General features: G+C 37.9%; 1 protein-coding gene across 7 annotated transcripts in view; it reads left to right on the top strand.

Annotated features, from left to right (window-relative positions):
- CNTN1 (contactin 1) overlaps window positions 1-20,097 on the top strand; it is a 253,317-nt gene that overhangs the window by 52,247 nt on the left and 180,973 nt on the right. Inside the window, exon 1 of one of the 7 annotated variants that reach the window (XM_084521508.1) lies at window positions 58-80. The exons of the other annotated variants lie outside the window; for them this stretch is intronic. The gene's annotated coding sequence lies outside the window, so the exon portion shown is untranslated. Of the gene's footprint in view, window positions 1-57; window positions 81-20,097 lie in introns of those variants that run through there. 7 annotated transcript variants of the gene reach the window in all.

The raw sequence follows: 20,097 nt of genomic DNA, 5'->3' as shown, positions 1-20,097 counted from the left end.
GCAATTAGTGGGCATACCCAGTCTGGGTGGCACAGCCACTCTTCTCTGTTCCAGTGTGATAAAGGAGCTTCGATGCTGTGGTAAGTGATTTATCAGTCATCTGAACTACATCTTACACTGGTCTCTGATGTAGGCACTGTATTAAGAGATGTGAAAATAATTCCTGTCCTGCTGCTCTTGTAGGATGGTAGCAGAGGAGATAGAAGGGGCTGCAGTGTGGAAGCAGAGTGTGTTGGCAAATGTGATGCTATCTTCTTGCAGCATATTTTGAATGTCCTAAGAAGATAACATACTAGAGCCATGAATATATAAACAGAAAGGGAGGGAAAATAATTTGGGGTGGGCGAAGAATGGAATGAAACTGAAAACAAACAACAAATCTGAAGAAAATAGTTCTTGTGGCAGAGAAGGAATAATTGTAAATGCAGTCTTGATTCATGCTGCCTATATCTCTTTTCTGCTACTTTATTTTAGTTCAATAGAATACAAAATTAATCACTTACAGATCAACATTTTTCCTGTCCTTTAATTTTGAAGTCTGTAGAATTAATTAAAAAAATAGATAACTTTAAGTGGATGCATTATTATCAGCATGCCTTTCTAACTCCACATGATGAAGGCCAAAATCACTCATTTCTAGAGAAACATACAAAAATAAATGCAGCTGATAATGCAGAAAATAAGTACAAAAATCAAAGTAGGTTTTGTAAGTAGATAGGAGGCAGATATATTTCAAAAATCTACCTAGAACACATAAAATAGAGCAGATGTTTTCAACTGCATTACGTATCCTTGTGGTGATGTCAAATAGCTTGGCAATGTCCTTTTAAAAAGGCCATTTCTACACTGCCAAGTTCAATAAGATACTGGTATTTTCCACGAGTTAGAATGCTGACAACTCTATCAGCAACGTGTATCCTAAAAATGACTGCAAAGTGTATTGGGTGCAATACATGAAATATATAGATATTCTTGTGTAAACAAATGTTTGTTGCCATATGCTGTGATCTGGAGCAGTTTTCACATCTGGAATGAAGTTGTGTAACAAATTTCACCCTGCATTTGCACTGCAGCTTGCTCCACAGCGAGGAGAGGAAGCACCAGCTATGGTTCCAGTCCCATATCTTCACAGTCTTGCAGATGGAAGTCAGTGATGAGCAGGCCTGGGGAAAGTTTTGTTGTTGTGTCCTAAATTGAGCAAACTGAAAAGTTTCCTGTAGATTTTCAGAATCCACAGATTGAGTTGGCTGTGGATCCTCTCTTCAGCGATGAAGATGCTTAAAGTATCTTGTACACCCTACAATGTGCCAAGCAGACGTTGTGCACCCTTTAAACTGGACAGCTGGTGGTCTGGCCTCAATAGTCTCCTCCAGGTGTGAATAGCTGTATAGAGTTGGTACAGGCAACATGGACTTTCCTTCATTCAATCTTCACATAAAATTCCATTCTCTGTCCTTTTTTCTTTAAAAAATCATTTTTTTTAACGAAACTGACAGTTATTATTTTTAGATTGTTTGAATGTGAAGTATAATCTTCACTTTGATGAGTAACCAGATGTAAAAACGTATTAATAAATAGCAAGAGTGATGCAGGTCAGATACTCCCCCCCTCACCTCCCTTAGTATATTTTTGACAGAAAATGTGGATAACTGTCATGTTATCACATAGAATCTCATTATAGGAAAGTATGTATTCAAATAAACTGTATATTGAATATTTAATTGAAAGTATAAGGCAGAAAATGACATGTTAAAACAGAGCTTAGCATTTTAAAACCTCAGTATAGGAAAATAAAAACAAAAGTAGAGGAAATACATTTTTCTCCATTTCGAGATGAAAATATGCATACAGGTCAAACTCTTAAAATGCATTTGCTATTAAAGAACATATGAAGGTAAATCTTAGAGCCCCTGGCAGCCTGTGGAGCCCAGCAGGTTACAGAGGTCACTGTATGTGAGAAACTGATGGTGTGATGAGCAATAAGCTGAGCAATAAACTCCTTTCCTCCTTGCCTCTCTCAAACTTGCTACTGTGTTTTGAGAAAATGTCAGCATGGTCCAGTGGACTTCATTTTTGTGTGTGCAGTCATCTGCAGTAACAGCAAGTAGCCAAGCATCATTTTGATTGTGTAATTTCAAGGTATTTAATGTAAAAAAAAAAAAAAAAAAAAAAAAAAAAAAGAAGAAAAAAAGAGTATTTAGTTATTTTGTTCATACTTTCATTCTTACATGCCTTGGTATGGTTTTACTGTAATGAAACAGTAGTGCAGCCACCAGAACCAGTCCTGGAATCAGCCTGTTGGTGTCCATAATGCACATTTAGTCAGGGCTAGTTTGGGCAATGGTATCAAATGTAGTCCTATAAGAAAAGCCTGACACTGTGGAAGCACAAGATAGCTATAGGAGCACTGGCATAGCACTCGCTGCTCTAGAGAACAGTAAAAAATAGCTCAAATGCCAGTTTGTTCCCACTTTGATGTGAAAGGGAAGTGGTGGAAGGACCTTCACCCCTCAAGTGTGATTCAGTATCATGGCATCCTTTACATGTGTCTGTTGGTAAAGCCGGCTGCAAAAGTGATGGTAATCCTGCCCCTGGAGAGGTACCTGTGCTGTTTCTCCAGTGTCCAGAGCTATGTAGAGCTCCTGCTGCACATCCACCATGCTCTGCCTGTCTGCTGTGAGGGGCCCTTCCTCCTCCCCACAAACCAGAAAGACTTTAGAAATGTAGCAGCCATCCCGGAATCTTTATAAGCCATTCTCTCCATGTTGTAAGTTATTTTGCATTAGATCATTTTCTGCACACTGAAGTTGTTATTGAACTATTAAGCTTCTACATAAATAAAAGTCTTTATGTGAGGGGAGGTATTATGCTGCCAACATCTGCTGCAAGCTGGGCTCTGCTTATGGGCTCTTTATCCCATAGAGTCCTGGGAATACTTCACTTGGGGAGGGTTTGGAAAAGCAGCTGTTGAAAAAGCAACTAAATGAAACTTTAGCTTTTTTTCTTTACATCAGAAATGCAGTTTTTAACTCTTGTTTGTCAGAATTTGGAGAGAGATGATGTGTTCCTATTTGGAATATCAGCAGTTCTTTTCAACAATTAACACTGCTATTCTGGCTGTGTTCTCATTACTGTTTATTCCCAGCATTCATGGGTGTTTTTGCACAGTAATGTCATACACTCTAAAATAGGAAGCTTTTCTTCAGCAGTTTCCAAATTGATGCAGCAGTCAAAGAAGATGCAGAACAATCATTCCTGTAGAAAACACCGAGGGCAAATTACGTAGTCTCTCGTGACAAGTAAGCATCTGTTTTTCCATTTTCATTAAGAGACATTGCAAAGTGATAGGAGATATTTTCATCTCCTTTAGTAAAAATGCTGTTGGAAGGTACTGCTCTGCTTCTCCCTAGGTTCTGCTCCTTTCTCTTGGCACTCAGTAATGCCAGGGTGTCTGTCATCAGTTTGCTTTGAAGGCCTACATAAACACAAGCAAAACATACAGCCAACATACCACAAGATGATTTTGTGAAAATAAGTAAGGATCCAGAGAATAAGTAGAAATTATAGTTATGGGTAGTTTTTATTGACTTTTTATTGGTACTGTTTCTTCTTCTAGTCAGGAAAGAAATTGAAAGTATTCAGACAAAAGCCCATGGTTAGTAACTGAGAAGAATGGTGTAATGGTTTCTGCTCTTTCAGTTAGAAGATACATAGCAGAAGGTTTCTCTTGCAAAGTAAATAATACCAAAAGGAAAAAGAAAATCACCCAAAGAGATGTTAAACTTGGAGAGGAGTTAAAATTCAGACTGTTCAGGATGGCCAAGAGATTGTAATTAAAAGGTTTGAGAAATAATTTTGCATGTATTGGGAAATTTTATGACAGCAATTGGTATAAAATACAGGACACTTTATATATGACTTTTTGAAGGGTCAGGGCAGCAGCTATGCTAGTTAAACACTCTGCAGTTAGAAGTGGAAATCTCTCTTCAAGAGCATTCGAGAACACACATAGAGAAGTGTGTCAAAAGACATTTGGGGATATAAAAACTTTCTTTTCAGACATCAGTAGCTTGCTAGTTTCACAGGTGCATATAACTGAAGATCTGCTGCAAAGATTTATATTGGTCCTTAGTGTTCATGGATGCTTTTAGATGTTTAGGTAGATCTGTCAAGAATGCAAAACAGTCCAGCTCCCATCTACAACTATGGTCTCTCAAGGGGAACTTTTAAGACAGACTTCGGTATAAGCAGTGCTTGAGGTGAGGGAAAAAAGGAAGAAGATTTTTTGAGAGTAAAGTGACTTAGAAGTGTATTCAGATATTTTTCTTAATCAGCTCCAAATCAGACATGGTAAGCATAAGAAATGCTGACTGGGGGCAGAATTTGGGGTTAGAAAGCTAAGAGCAAAGTGATGATTTTATCTGTAGCAGCAGTGGCTTGCTTTGAGGTGCTCAGGGGCCACCTAGCATTGTAGCCAATTATTCAGGCCAAATAATGCAGTGTTGTGATCAACTGAGTGTTTTCTAGGGAAGCATGAAAGGAAATAATCCATGCAATAGAGACCCATAATCATTTTTAAGTGGATGGGCAGGCCAGGAAGTAACATGCAGGCATACTGTCAAAGCTAGCTGTATCAGGACAAATTAATTTTGACTCATCGCTGATCCAGTGAGGCTAATGAGGGTAACTCCAGCAGAACCACTTAGATGTCTCTGTACAGGTAAGAGGAAGCATGTGCTGATTTGCTAATAAGGATGCACACATTGACTTTTTTGGAATTTAGCAAGTACTTGGCCTGTTTTGTTTCCAGGTATTCTTTCAGTCCTTCATTTTCCTAGGGTTACACAAAATATTGAAACTCTGCTTTTGCTATTTGTCTTTACAACTGTAGGCAGTAGAAAGTCGGGACCCTGTCTGCTGCTTGAGCTGGTCTAAAGCATCAAACTAAAATACCTACCTTTAGCATATCTGCTTCCTAGCCAGGTAACAGGTTGCTTAGTGTGTTTCCTAATTTGAAAGTAAAAGCATAATTTTGAAATAGCTTTGATTTTGAAAGATTAGACATATTTTGGAATCAAAGAGGTAACAATGTTTATAGTTTAAAGATCAGAAATTTGGGATTTCCTTTGTATGGATACAAAAGCAGCAGAGCTAATCAAAACAGGATTCTAACCTTAAAAGGATGAAAATTCATGAAATGCTAATGTCTTTCTTGGATGGCATCCCATATCCAGAACTGAGCTCCAAATTTGTCAATTAAATGTGTATGACGTGTCAATTAAAACTGAATGTAGCATTTAGTCGGTTTCTGATTTTTGCTGGTTCCCAGCTGTCATTGAGTCCCACTTATTTGAATAGACTTAACTGTGAAAAAATTCTATTAGAAGCATTCCCAGTTTGAATTTGCCCTACTTTTAGCAATGAATCTGTCACCATGTCCATCTGAATCTCAGCAAGTTTTTTCTCCTATTTGTTTTCTTCTAAGTGTAGCTTTCTTGAGAATTATTTAATTGTGTGAATTTCAGAAATGTAGTTTACATGCTAAGGAGCACTGCAGTCTAGCAAAATAAGTTTCTGGTCACAATTCTCTTAAAACTATACTGCGTAGTGATGGGAATTGGGGAATTATTTCCCTCCCTAATTTTCCAGCATTTGAAAAAGAGAAAGCTCAACAGAAATTAGTTTGAGGAAAAACATGGCCCTCTGGGTTTGATTTTTGGGTTTCCCTGGTAAAGAAAAAAAGGAACAACAACAACAAAAAAAAAAAACAAGCAGATAGGGCCATGCAGAAAAATGGAAACCAGCTTTTCTTGGGGAACCGAGAAATCCTCAACAGCCTTCTCTGTAATCTTTGTTAATGAATTGAAATGTAAACCTTTGAACAGTATGAATTGACTTTTTTTTTTTTTTTTCATAAGATAAAAAATACATAACTACAAGAAGTAAACAAGGAAAGAAAACCATGAACATTTCTTAAACAACCCTAAAATAAGCAAGCAAAGACATACAAACAGCCTGTAGAGATCTTGCTGTGTTGGTTTTGTAGCAGGCAAAACCTGCTACTTCATAAACCATTTTAATCTTCTAGAAATTCTCATCCACATAAAATTATTATCATCTTCATTAGTGGTCCATTCTCCCACTGCAGATGGTTACATTTTTATTACAGGAAATTACTTCTATAGGACACTCCATGGAGTAGTTGATAGAGTAAATGTGTAACATACAGGATTAATTCATTTCATAAAACTTGAATTTACTGACTGTCAAAAAGTTGCTACTTCTTGAAGCTCATTCTTGAAAGGATATTTTTTTCAAGGGATTTGGTGCTAAGTTTCACTGCACTTCCTAGGCAAGTGCTGACTTGTTAAGGGCTGTTATAGAAAGCACTGCAAAACTCAGATGAGATTTTGAATTTTCATCACCTGATTTATTTTGGAGGGTTCAAAACCAAATGTAAAGAGTAAACCACAGCGTAAGAAATGAATGTATGGTCTAGTAATGAAGGGTCTAAAATGAAATGAGAGAACTGGTTTTTATTTGCAGGAAGAACAATTTCCTGACTACAAAGATTTTTCCGGTGTATTAGTGGTGCAAAGGGGCTTTGGTATGATTAATATGTAGTAATACTTTAAGGAAATTAGTTTTTGGAACGTATAAAAATGTATCAAAGTCTAACAAGCTCTAGAAGACTAGAAGTCCACTTAATGAACCACTTATGATTTTCTTTTCTGAGGGTGTTTTTGGCTACAAGCTTGAGCAGCTCCAGTGCCAGATTTCATAATCCATTCAGGAGGCATTAAAGTTTACCAGGCATGGTTGAGCCAGTCATGAGGTATAACTCAGCCCTGAGTACCAACAGAATTGGAGTTTGACAGTGGTGTAAAGGGAGATATGTTGTCTTTTGGTGGTAAAAGTGAAATGATAACTTTCCTATACGGTAAATCCATCATCATGATAAATCAGGTATAGACGTTGCACATCACTTAATCCATCAGCTTTGCAGTGCAGAACAAACCTCTGCTCTCTGCTTTCAAGGGTCTATGCTGGTGATGACAAGGTTCAGAGCACCGACCGCTCTCAGGAGGACACAATTTTCCTAATCCATCTGCATCTGTTCTTGTAGTTCTTTGGGGTATGGGAAGATGAATGGCCTTCTCTGGGTTCATAAAATAAGGGGAAAGCTAGAAAGAGGTGGTCACTGCTGAGGTCAGAGATCAGAACTACAATTAGTACATGATGCTGTGTCCAGTTTGATTAGTGAAAATTTTGTCAGAGGCTTCAGTCAGAGCAGAATTTGGCTAATTATTCTGGAAGCTCTTACCAGGGGCCAGATGGAAGTGATTTCTTTACTGGCACAGGCTTTCTAGAAATAACTAGACAAGCAGACAAGAACCTTTTAACTTATAAATAGCATCACATAATGAAACCAGCATTTATTTTTCCTAATTTTGATTTCTGATGCTATTTAAGTACCAGAAGACTTTCAAGCAATGTATTTGTTTTAGGGCAATGGAAAGGCACTTGAATATCTATAGCAAAGGCTTGGAAGAAGAATTGGGGCCAGGAATCTGTTTTTCTCCCCATCAAGGAGAGTAAGTGATGTTTGATCTCCACAGAGGTAGGAGGGAATCAGTGCAGCTTAGAGGAGCCCCAGTCTCACTTGACTCTCAGGAATCCAACATAAGATACATAATGCCAACCAGGAAGGCTCTCAGAGAGTTTTATCAACAATCCTAATCTTGTATTCCATTATATGGGTCCCTCTATATCCCTGAGGAATTCTCTTTCTCCTCTTCCCTGTCCATTGAGGTAATCCAAAACCTTTTTTTTTTTTTTTTTCTCATTTATTTTTGCCAATAAAGAAATCTATTTTTTATGAGCCATAGAAATGGGAAACGTGATCAGAACTTCAGCACAATTAGCATTCCGAACTTACAGTCCTGTAGCTAACTTCATTGTGCTTACATTGGCATCCTTCTCACTCTCCTCCATTTTGGGGAAATTGTGGTGGTGTCTGTGACCAATATAGAAGAAAAGATGCTTTCTCTCCAAAAAGAAGACTCTCTTGGACTCTCCAAAGAGAACTTCTCCAAGAGAACTTCTCCAAAAAGAAGTTCTCTTGGACTTTTCATTTCTGTCCATCTGCACTAAACCATTTTCTTCCTTTGAGGTAAGCAAGTCTAAAGGTATTATCTAGTTCATCCTGGGAGATAGGCCAGTCTCTTTGCCAGAGAATTGGAAGGTTATTCTGGATCTTATCTTGTTATTACTAAGCTAAGCATAAATCCACATCTATTTACCACACCATTAAGATACATATTTTGATGCTTTTATTGTATTGTTCAGAATGGAGATGACTCCCTGGTAGTGTAATATATCCTCTAATGGATCCAGGAGGTCAGACTACTGCGTAGGTTTGATTTGGCTACCTGCCTCATATATGGATTTGTTTCCTAAAACTTTTGCGTTTTAAGCTGAAGATGTAGGCTTAATAGAAAAATGAGGAGATGGACTGTTTGGGATGCTGTGGTAAACAGAGTTAGTGTTTTCTTGGCCTAGAATGCTGATTCTGCCAAACCATGTGAAATGATACCTACTGGCTTTACAAAGGAGATTTTGGTTCACTAGGCATCAAGATAAAAATCATTAAATTAAATCATTCAATGTGGAACAGAGCTGGTATCTCATAAATTGGGCTGTAAGGAAAGAAAGCAAACAAGCATTTATTATTTATGACATTTTAGACTTAGTGGAAATATTATTTTTTGTGTGTGTTTGTTGGTGGTGTTTTTGTTTAAACATCAAAAATTGCCTCTGTGGAAGGCCAGTTTGATCAGGGAGCGTGTAATGGAACAGGACTGGTTTTAATATTAGTTCAGATTGAATCCAACCCAAGTGATCAGTATCTTAACAGGATTAATATCTGACATTTAGAGATGGTAATTCATGTGACAGGAACTGATGGTTTAGTTCAGTTCTCAGTGAGCTAATTTTGCATCAAAATAGTATTTTCACTAATTGATTCATTTCAGATAAATGAAAAAAAATGTGGTAAATTGGCCATATTATCCCAGGAGAAGCTGATATACACCATCTATGTGTAAATGTGATATTTATATTAATGGCATGGCAAAGAAAGACCATGACATGCTAAGGGTATCTAGTTTTCCAGACAAGTATTTAATCAAAAAATAATCCTGCATATTGTTTAGCCTATATGTAAAGAAAAGAGACTTATGCCATTGTCCTTTGTGAGTTCATCGGTGTTTCCTGATAACTTTTGTAGGTAAAGTTACAGGAGATGTATGTGTAAGGCTTCTTCAGTTGTCTGTTTGTGCAGCAGCTTATGTCATTCTGCAGGCATTAAAGAACTGCAAAGAAAAATTGCCAAGTGCTCTACACAAAGCTGAATTGTTAAGCAATATGGAAATACAAGTCAGATATAAAAATGCATTTATTTGCTAGTATAGCCATAAGTGTACGTTTTTCTTGTCCAGGTGCTTTTTCTTAATAAAGATGATAAACGTCTTTTCAGTATTTCACAAATAAAAATGAAATGCCTTTAGTGTATCATCTTTTTAGAGGCTCTGTTCAGTGCCATGCACAATAAATAAAGACTAATAACCAAATACTTTTTTATATAGTTATTTTATTGTATACCAGTTGAATAGTAGTATATTTGTTCCTGAAGCTTTATACTTGTGAATGTGGTATTTTGCATATGTCACCTGATTTTGTCAGAGAAACAAATTAGCACCTTGATTGCAGAATTATTAGTGATTTTTCATTTCATCCTCCAGTTAAAGCTCTCGGACTGAATAAGTTATTTATCATCCTGCTACCTGACAGAAAGTTTAAGGCAATCCTACCCCATTTATACCCAAGGCATGACTAAAACTTGTTTGGTTGTTCCCAAGGAGCAGATACAATGTGCTTTCTGGTTTCATTAGTATGGCTAAATCCAGATCCCTTTGTAGTTCTTGAGCATGCACCGACTAGCTGGAAATCCTGTAATGAAGAATCACATCATTCGTTTAATTGGTGTTCTACATGATAGAAGCAAGGGCAGATGCAACTCCTTGCTCTCCCCAGTAAATCCAGGGTTGTGGAACATACTTTGAAGTAGTGACAGTTTTATGTCCTCTGGAGTAGAAATGAATTACTCTTCCTACATCAGATGAATTAGGGTTTAGAAGGTAATGTAGTCTGCCTATGTAGCCTAGAAGTCAGCAATCAAAAAACTTAAATGATGTAGAACTAGTAATTTTCTGCAATCTTTCTTTCTATCGATTCCAGTGATAATTAAATGTGAACCTTTTGGCAGTTTTTGGAACATTTTAATCATTAAATTCTATGGTGGCAGATTGAAGGTCTGCATGTCCAGAGGTGAAAAGGGTTTTTATCATTACTTTGCCTGAGTGGGTTGAATATGCTTGCTGACATTATTCTCGAGGGTAAAAGATGATTTCTTTCTTTTACTGACAGAAATATTATACAGGCCCCTGACAAACCGGAACTCAGCAGTTCTTGATATATCACTTAAACTTGGTCCACTCTGGCAAAACTTCCTGATTTGATATTTTTATTTTAGCAAATGCTTCTATTGTAGCCTTTCATTCAAACTGTCAAATTATCTTTCTGAGCAAGTACAATAGTGATAAAATACATGGAAATCAATCAAAAAACACTTGATTTTTATTTTTATTTTATCTCTCTGAAATGTTTTGTCTGAAATAGGAAAGCAATTTTCATATCTAGCCTTAACCAAGTTAGCAATTGCTCTGGTCAATGTTGAAGAACATCCTTTTTAATGACTTCTGTAATACCACTGTTAACTAAAATACTGACACCTCACTGAAATACCACCTAATTCTTCATTGGTATATAGCTATAATGACCTAGTATGCAAGATAATGTCTCTTGTCTAGCTCTTACTGCTTATGTGAATGAAATCCACTTGTTCACACAAGTCCAAGTCATTTGGGATTATGACCTGTTGCAGGAAGCACGGCTGAAATCATGACAGACACCAGTATGGTCAGATCATGCTCCATCTTATTGCCCAAATAGCCTAACTTTTATAGTGAACTTAACAGGGGCAGATAGTGTCTCACACAAGATTATTGGTCAAAAGCACTCAGACAAACAACTACAAGAAAACAACCCCTTTGTGATTAGCAGTCACGTAGACCTTGTCCTTGAAGCCAGCTGCTGGTAACAATATTTTTCTAAATTCTTCAGTTGGGCGATGTGGGAACACTGTCATGGGAACTTCTCATAGTTGCCCTGGTAGCTTGGTTTGCTCAGCTGCAGCAAGCCATGGGATTTTTGCTGTTTCAAAAAATCCCTCAACAATGACCAAACCTAAATATCGCTAGAGAAGGTGGTACTGGTATTGTAGTACATAATTTGCTGTTTCTAATGCTCAAAATATAGTGTATGGTTTATAGGCAAAATCTGTTTACAGTATGAACATGCTCCTTGTATCACTGAAATCTAGTCGTGATCTGTTTTGTCCTTCATTGAATTGGGTTTTTAAAGACACACAAACATTAGTGAAGTCAGAGCATGAAAATGCTAATGAATGGCATACAGGGAAATTCTTCGTGTTCAGTGTGGAATAAAATTTACCAATTCCTTCAAAATATTGGTTGCTACTTCAATATCCCAATCTTTATTAGAGAAGCTTGTTTAATTGCTCAATTTATTGTTATGCAGGTGGTGAAGGTAGCTATGAAATGGATGACTTTTTTGTTTTTTGATGTTTGCTCTGCACTAAAGTAATGTAGAAACTGGGGGAGGTTGCAGTTAAGAGTGCTGCTAACCTGATGTCTATAAGACATTTTCTGGAATACTACATATAAAACAGGCAGTTGCAAAGAGACTTTTTTACGTTTTCTAGTGCTACAGCGTGTGGTAGGATTGTGACTTATATTGCTAATACTTATTTTATTATGTGGTTTCCAGAACAACCAACTTGAAGATATTCTTCAAATTGCTTCATAGGATGGCAAGCATCCTTGTCTTTCCCTTTTTTAGCTTTTCTTTTTAGCCTCCCCCCCCCCCCCCCCCTTTTTTTTTTCAACTTTAAAGTTTATATCAACTGAATAGGTATACTTAGATTGCAAGAGGGAGATCTTTTTGACCTTGACAGAATCGATTTCCCTCTCACTTCAGGAATGGTTTAAATTGTACAGGGAGGTTTTGAACTGAATGTCATACTCTCTGCTGGATAATATCATTGCCTGTGGACTGGTAAATTAGAGATTTCTCTAAGACATGAAGAGCATCTCCTGTTATATTTCTGGACTAGTCAATATGCTGTTCAAAATCAAATTGTGTATATTATTTTAATAATTATAATATTTTAATATATTAGTAATTCTCTTAGCAACACTACAGCTAAATTAGTGATATAAAGTGAATGACTTGCTTTTGGAAGTGGAGGCTTTATCTGTGTGCTGTTCTTACAGGCTCAGTCTCTAAAGACTAAATAAGATCCCAGGCCTGCAGGATTACTTGTGTGAATAGATTTCCTTCCATGTATATCTTCTCAGGATAAAGCCTTTGTTTGTAATTTCTAGGGCAGGAACCATATCTGTCTGTTTGCTTTGTGATGCACCTCTACTGTGAATGCATAACTAATAATGTTCAATTTTAATTCCTCGTGAAAGCAGCTCTTCCAGCTATGGCCAACAGCAGTTTTTTTCTATGAGCTAAATCCAGAATAAATGGGGATCAAGTGTTACAGAGGCTCCTAGCAGAAATATTGCATCTTCTTTTGCCCTGTGGTTGCCTTGTTTTCAGCCTGGCTTCACAACGGACTCTCTTGTTAAGAAATCAAGTGCTTGGATCTCTACTGCCTCCAAATCGTGCTCCCCCTGGTCACAGGCCTCTGTATCTAATGAAGCAGCATGCAGCTAGTAGATGATTAACCAAAGCAATTGTGAAAAATCTCTTTCCCTTGTAACTCAGTGGTGGCAGCTGGAAATGCTTTTCCTGTCTGTTTCTCTGGTCCATGCAGGGCTCTGGTGCCAGGCCTGGGGCCACAGGTTACAGGCAGAAGGAAACTGTTAGATATTGAGCTCCGAATTCAGTTTTAGCCTAACTGAAGTCTTAACTTTCTAGTCACAATACTGCATTTACATTATTCCATCTCTGTGATTATGGTTATTAAACAGTTAAGACAGGTTTTCTGGTAGGTGTTCCCTTCTTTAGTGCTAGGCCCACCCTTCTTCCAGCAGCCTGGGCCCCCAGGTTGGGGGTGGCTGTGCTCCCAAGGACTGATGGGGGGTGAGGTCCTGAGGGAGTCAGTGGTACTATGGCATGAGGAGCAACTTCGTGTTAGTAGTGGGGGTCCCTTACTACCTCCTAATAACTCCACTTGCAGTTCTTTTTATAGATTTTCTACCGCAGTTGGCTTGCACATTCTTCATTGATTCCTCTTTCCACATTACACTTTCTTTTCTGTTTGTTACCATTAAAACTGGTTTTACTTGACTCATTCCTTTATATTTTGATTTGTATTTACAAGGTGATGTCTGTGCTATTTTCTTGTACCTGTACCGTGCTACACTTTGGTTTTATTCTAGGGCTATATATAGGTTTGTGATTTGCCATGATCCTACAGTTAATAGTTCACACAAAAGTTCAGGTTTTGTTTTCATAAGCCTTAGAAATAGGAAGGAAATTTGGAATGAAAGAGCTTTCTAAATATTGAGGTTGCATCTGATTAACTGATTTTTTTTTTTATACCAGTACAGGCTTTCATGTGAATGCACTGTGTTACTTATTTTTAGATCAGTCTATGCCTGGCATCCAGTAAATGAGCTTAGTTAACTGCACTGCATAAAGAAATCTGGTGGGACTTTTCCTGAAGGAGACAATGAGGTCTTCCTGCCCAGCAGGCATACTGCAGTCACTTCTGTAAGAGGGTTTTGAACAACCGCCGTTTTGCATACAGCTGGGATAGACTGAACAGCCAGGAAAGGCAAATGCACCACAACAGTTGAGGGAGTGTCTCGTAGTGATTGCCTGTGTTTTATGTTGCATGACAAGGAGCCAGTATCAAGCGTTCTCTATCATCTTAAGGATCTGTTCAAACTAGAGCATATCCATAGTAAATTCACATCAAACAGTGGTACCATCTGTGAATGGTACAGAAGGCAAAGTGCGTACCCTCAGATCCAGGTGTGTGCCTGAATCACAAGCCTTGGAGGAGAGAAACTAAACTTAAAACCAGATTTTTCCCATTGCTCCATGACACTGATGAAAAACTCTTCCTGGAGTAAAGATTAAAAGTAACACCCTGGTTTCCAAAGTTGAAAGACGGCTGGTGATTTAAATGTCAAGTTTGTTCACTTTTACTGTTGATTATTTCCATCAAAATATCCACTGTACTGTTTTTGCTTGTTAGAGATGCATGTTATAGGAATGGTAGCTTGAAAATGCTTACCAAAGCAAGCAGTCCATTCCTTTGCTCATGCAAATTTTCCCCAGCGAGATAATACGTTAAAACTTCAGTGATCATCATTATAATAACATCTTTGTTAAAATAAGCTCTCTGAAGATTTACATGAACAATTGGTTCAATAAATCATATTTTGTTTGTCAGGTCATATTTCTAGATTTGGTAAGCTCATCCTTGATGTATTTGCATGTTTTTCCTTTTAAATTTTTTTTTTTTTTTTTTTTATGCTTTCTCAGTGTTGGTTTGTAAAGTTTTTCTCTCTTTAATAGTAAGTACATGAAAGTTTGAAATCATACCCATCAAAAGAGGCCTCTTACACAACTGTTAAGTTTGAGGAACTGTTTTTTGAAGCTTTCAGGCATTAAAGAAATAGTTCCCTTTTTAAACTGGTGAAGCTAATTTATTTATGCTCACATTTATTATAAGTGAATGGGGCATTCAGTATGAGAGATTTCACATCATACTTGTGTGCATAATTATCAAAATGTCATTTCAGACATTTTACAAGACCACGTGGATATTTAATGTTAGAAGAGATTTTCTAAGAAACAGAAGTTTCTAGAACTTCTGAATGTGGCTGAATGAGGTCTGTGGAAGGAGTTTGGTCGAATTTCCTGTCTTGCTCACCTCTCCAACTTGTCTGTTTTCCTGAAAGAATTGATGCTTGCTTGTTCTAAAGAAAACCCCCACACAAGAAATCCTGCCATCAGTGAAGTAATTTGTAGGTTGATTTCTTTTGGCAGGGCCAAAAGATAGTTCTTACTTTCTCGTTTGTATTGTTCCTCAGCAAATTCTGAAAAATGTGTTTTAAGTTGTGCAGCCTCCATGGAGTAGTATTGCAAAAGGTCATTTTCATTGTTATGACAGGTGTGTGTGCTACCATTATAAATACAACTGAAAGACTCACTAGTCTTCAGTAAAAAGCTAAATTCAGGTAGAAAAAATTAGCACATGAGAAATTACTTGCAAAAGTACCATGTTAGAAGAAGATAATTTAAGCGGCAGGGCAAGGCACTTAGAAAGCATCAGCTGCAGTGGCCTGTGTTGTAGCAATGAATAGCCAGAAGTGTTGTTTCCAAGGTGCTTGGGCTCTGGCTCCTGCAGCCCAGTGCAGTGCTGTCCCTCACCCACTGCCTCCCTGTGCTAAGTCAGATAAGCTCTCCAAAACCAAGGAGAGGCTGGAGAAGGAGGAGGGAGAAGGTGGACAAGTGCTTGGGGCAAGTGCTGTCTGGGCAAGGTGTGCCTCAGTGGGTCATTCAGTCTCCTAGTCTCCAGCCCAAGCACTTCTAGATTGCTGTCTGCCTGTCCTGCTTCTGGAGACTGGGTTGGACCATGATAGAGTGCTCTGGTAGAGGTTTGTAGGTGGTCAGCCTGATGGGAAAAGAACTGCTTTTGGTTTTTGACTTATGTGGGATTACTGGGAAAGATCATAGATAGGAGGGATCTGTGTGGTCTGTATTTATATATATAAAGTAGAAAGTTTTTGTTAAAGCAATTTCCTGACACCTGAATTATTAAAAAAATAAATAAATAAAATTAAATGAAAGAAAAAGAAAATGAGAAAGAATTAAAAAAAGGAATAAGCTTTCATTACAAATTGCTTGAAGGATGGGAACTCTAGTTAGACAGGTGATGTAAAATTCAATTAGCATCTAAAGCAACCATTTAACCAACCATTTAATTTATAATTTTCCAACAATGTGAGATGAATTTACATGTGGTTTTGACTGGCATCTTTCTAATGCAGCATCCATGATGTTTCAGGTGTATCTTTGGTGCTATTACCCAGGCTGAAATATAAGAGGACAAAAGAGATTTCTTAAATAAAGCTCAGTTTCTCTTTTAATGCCACAATGCTGGATCTCTGATCTAGTATTTTGTACCATTGTCGTGTTGGTTATGTTGTTTTTATCTCCTGCTTTATACTACAACTATATTCTTGCTGGAACTGTGAAACTAAGTTCTTTTTTATTGTCTGCGTAGGTCAAAGAATGCCCATTCAGGCTTCTGTTTTTTTTTTTTTTTTTTTTCTTTCTTTCTTTTTTTTTTTTTTTTTTAGAATTGCCTAAACAGTACAATTTATTATTATTATTATTATTATTATTATTATTATTATTATTATTATTATTATTTAAGATATGGAAAGACTTTTATATATATATATTTTTTTTAACACAACTTCTTGTTCACAGTATTTTTTGAGCATTTGTTTGCTTCATTTCTTATATTCTTTCAATTTTCTTAGGGTAAAAGTGATAAGAGCAAGTTGAATTTTCTAGCTATTATAATAACAGATTACAGAAATAGTTAAGCTACATAATCTTTTTTTTTCAGATTTCAGGTGATTTTTTTGTGAAGGACTTTGTGGGAAAGGCTGCATGTGTCAGAACATGAAAGCAGATACTTAAAAGGATTAGGTGAAAAAGCAGAGGAAGGCTTTATGGAAAGGAAGCAAATTATCACTAACAGCTTTGACAAAAGGTACTCGAAAAATGTCAGAAGTCTTTGCCATTCTGAGTCAGAGCTAAAACCTGAATACAGTTTATGCATTTAGAAATGCTTTCTCTAACAGTTGATAACAAAGATATTTTTAAGTGTTACAAATAACTTATATACTGGCTTTCAGTCAGAACTTGATTACTCTAGACAGATAACAACTTTATATCTCTTTGTACCTTGGAATATCCAAGTGCTTTGACATACGTAAAAAGCATTACATTTTGTATTTTTGCAGGACTGTACATGCTGTATTTTCATCCAGAAGCCATTCCTAAGTAGATTCAGATAGATAAGCAGGTACAAAAAAACAAATTATCTGTCAGTTAGCTAAAGATATTTATTTTATGTTTCTTTTTCATGGATGATGTTTTGAGTGACATAATTCTCAGATAGTGTCCTCTGCAATGGAGTCATCAAAAGCTTATTAAGTATTACAAAAAAGCTTTTTTTTTTTTTTTTTTTTGAGTGGAGGTTAATTTATAATGACCCATTGGTGTGCACATCAAATGCCTTGTGATGAACTGATTGGTCCTACTGATTAGTGAAGACTGAAAGTGGCTTTTTCAAGAGCTAATCATGGCTTAGACATTATTGAGTTCAGCAGTAATCTGTCTGCATCACACTTCTCTCTCTTGCCTCACACTGTGATTTAGGCTGAAGAAGTGAATTTAGATCTGCCAAGATGATCTAAAATGCTGAGTGTTTTTTCATAAATATAGATGTATGGAGATTCAAGCAAATTACTTAACTATCTTTTACCAGCCACTGTGAAAAGAAGTAGGATAAAATTGGAGAAAAAAATATCATAGAATTATAGAATCATGTATGTTGGAAAAAGACCTTCAAGATCATCAGGTCCAACCACCATCCTGGCCTACCAAGTCCCATCACTAAACCATGTCCTTTAGTCTACATGTCTCTTAAATACCTCTAGGGATTGGTACTCCACCACCTCCCTGGGCAGCCTGTTCCAATGCTTGAACACCCTCTCAATGAAGAAATTCTTACTGACATCTAGCCTAAGCCTCCCCTGGTGCAACTTGAGACTGTTTCCTCATGCCCTATCATTTGTACCTGAGAAAACAGACCGACATCCTCCTCACTGCAGCCTCCTTTCACGTAGGTGTAGAGAGCAATGAGATCTCACTTCAGTTTCCTCCAGACTAAACAACCCCAATCCCCTCGGGCATCCCTCGTAACACTTGTTTTTCAGTCCCCTCACCAGCTTTGTTGCTCTTCTCTGCACACACTTGAACACCTCGATGGCCTTCTTATAGTGAGGGGCCCAAAACTGGTATGTTTTACTGATGTGTTTTTAATGATTTATTTTTTTTTTTTTTGTCTTTCACATTTAAGTCATAAAGAATAGAACAGAGGAAGAATAATTCATCCTAGTCCCTATATTCTGTTTATAAGCATCAAGTAGTTGCCATTATCCAAGTCAATATACTGAGCTAGATAGACCCCTCCTCTTGCCCTGTGCCCATGTGTTCTGTATTCTTCACCAAACTAGCTTAAAAACTGTGATGATCCTCCTCTTGCATAAATGGGGAAGTTTTATGTTCTGTTCTAAACTTGCAAGGACAAACATTCAATTGGCAGTTTACCAGACTACCCTGGGATATTTCTTCCCCCCAAGTAACAGCACCACTTTAGATACCCTGTTTTGTTGTTAATCAACATTACGCATTTCTATAGCTTAGATTTTTTCTGTAGACCTCCTACATTTTACCAATGGAAAATGCATTTTTAGTTGTCTGATATGTGCAGTCTGTTTTATTTTAGCAGCTGCCTGAAGGTTTGACAAGGTTTTCCATAATGCAGTGCTTAACAAAGGTAAAACATAGAGGTGAAATACTCACAAATGACGGATTAGTAATATTCAGAATTGCTGATGAAAGGGAAAGAAAGTGTAACATTTATCACAATTTACTTCTAACCAAGTATTGCTCTGTTAAAGATTAAATTAATGTCTGCTGATTTCTGTCACGTTGCGTTTTCTTCTTATGGTGTACAGCAGTGGCAAGTTTCAGTTGAAGGAAACGAACCTAAAGCTATTATCAAAAAGTACAGAATTTAGTATAACACAAATGGATCTTTGAAAATAATGTAAGGAAAGTTACAGGAAGAATACGGGGGGAAACAAAACTGAGGGGAGTGGCTGGTTTGCCTGAGAGCCATGCAGCCATTCTGTCTGGAAGGGTGAGCTGACAAGAATCTCATGAAATTCAACAAAAAGAAGTGCACCAAGACATGCTGGGAGACACCTGTGTGGAAACCAGCTCTGCAGAAAAGAACCTTGCAGTCCTGGTGCCACCAAGTTAAACGTGAGTTAGCAATGTGCTCTTGACACTTAGACAGCCAACAGTATTGCCCACAAGGAAAAAAGGTCATTGGAGTCCTGAACATGAGTCAGCAATGTGACCTTGCTGCAAAGAAGGTATTCCTGGCTGCATTAGGCAAAGTACCACCAGCGGGCTGAGAGCAGTGATCCTTCCCCTCTACTCAGCATTGGTAAAGCTGCACCTGGAGTATTGTGTCCAGTTTTGGGTCCCCCAGTACAAGAGACATGGGCATACTGGAGAGAGTCCCATGTAGGGACACCAAGATGATCAAAGGACTGGAGACCCACTCCTACAGGGACAGGCTGAGAGAGCTGGAGCTGTTCAGCCTGGAGAAGAGGAGGCCTGGGGGGATCTTATCAGCATATATTGATACCTGAAGGGAGGGTGCAAAGAACACAGAGCTGGGCCTGTGGTGCCCAGTGGCACGACAAGAGGCAACAGGCACAAACTGGAGTGCAGGAGGCTCCCCTGAGCACCAGGCAGCACTTCTGTGCTGGGTGGGTGCCTGAGCACTGGCACAGGCTGCCCAGAGAGGCTGTGGGATCTCCTCCTTGGGGGTCTTCCAAAGCCACCTGGACATGGTCCTGGGTAGCCTGCTCTGTGTGTCCCTGCTTGGGCAGGGGCTGGAGCAGGTGGGCTCCTTGAGGGCCTGACAGCCTCAGCCATTCTCGGGTTCTGTGAATAATGTATTTTAATGTAAGGATGTTTCATTGAATATGGTAGGAAATACTTCTCAAGCCTTTACTTCAGAAAAAAAAGTATGTTCTTAACCAAGGGAAC

Source organism: Aythya ferina, assembly GCF_964211825.1.
Source record: "Aythya ferina genome assembly, chromosome: 1".
In the NCBI taxonomy this organism is placed as follows: domain Eukaryota; kingdom Metazoa; phylum Chordata; class Aves; order Anseriformes; family Anatidae; genus Aythya; species Aythya ferina.
This window is presented reverse-complemented; position numbering and strand designations above follow the sequence as displayed.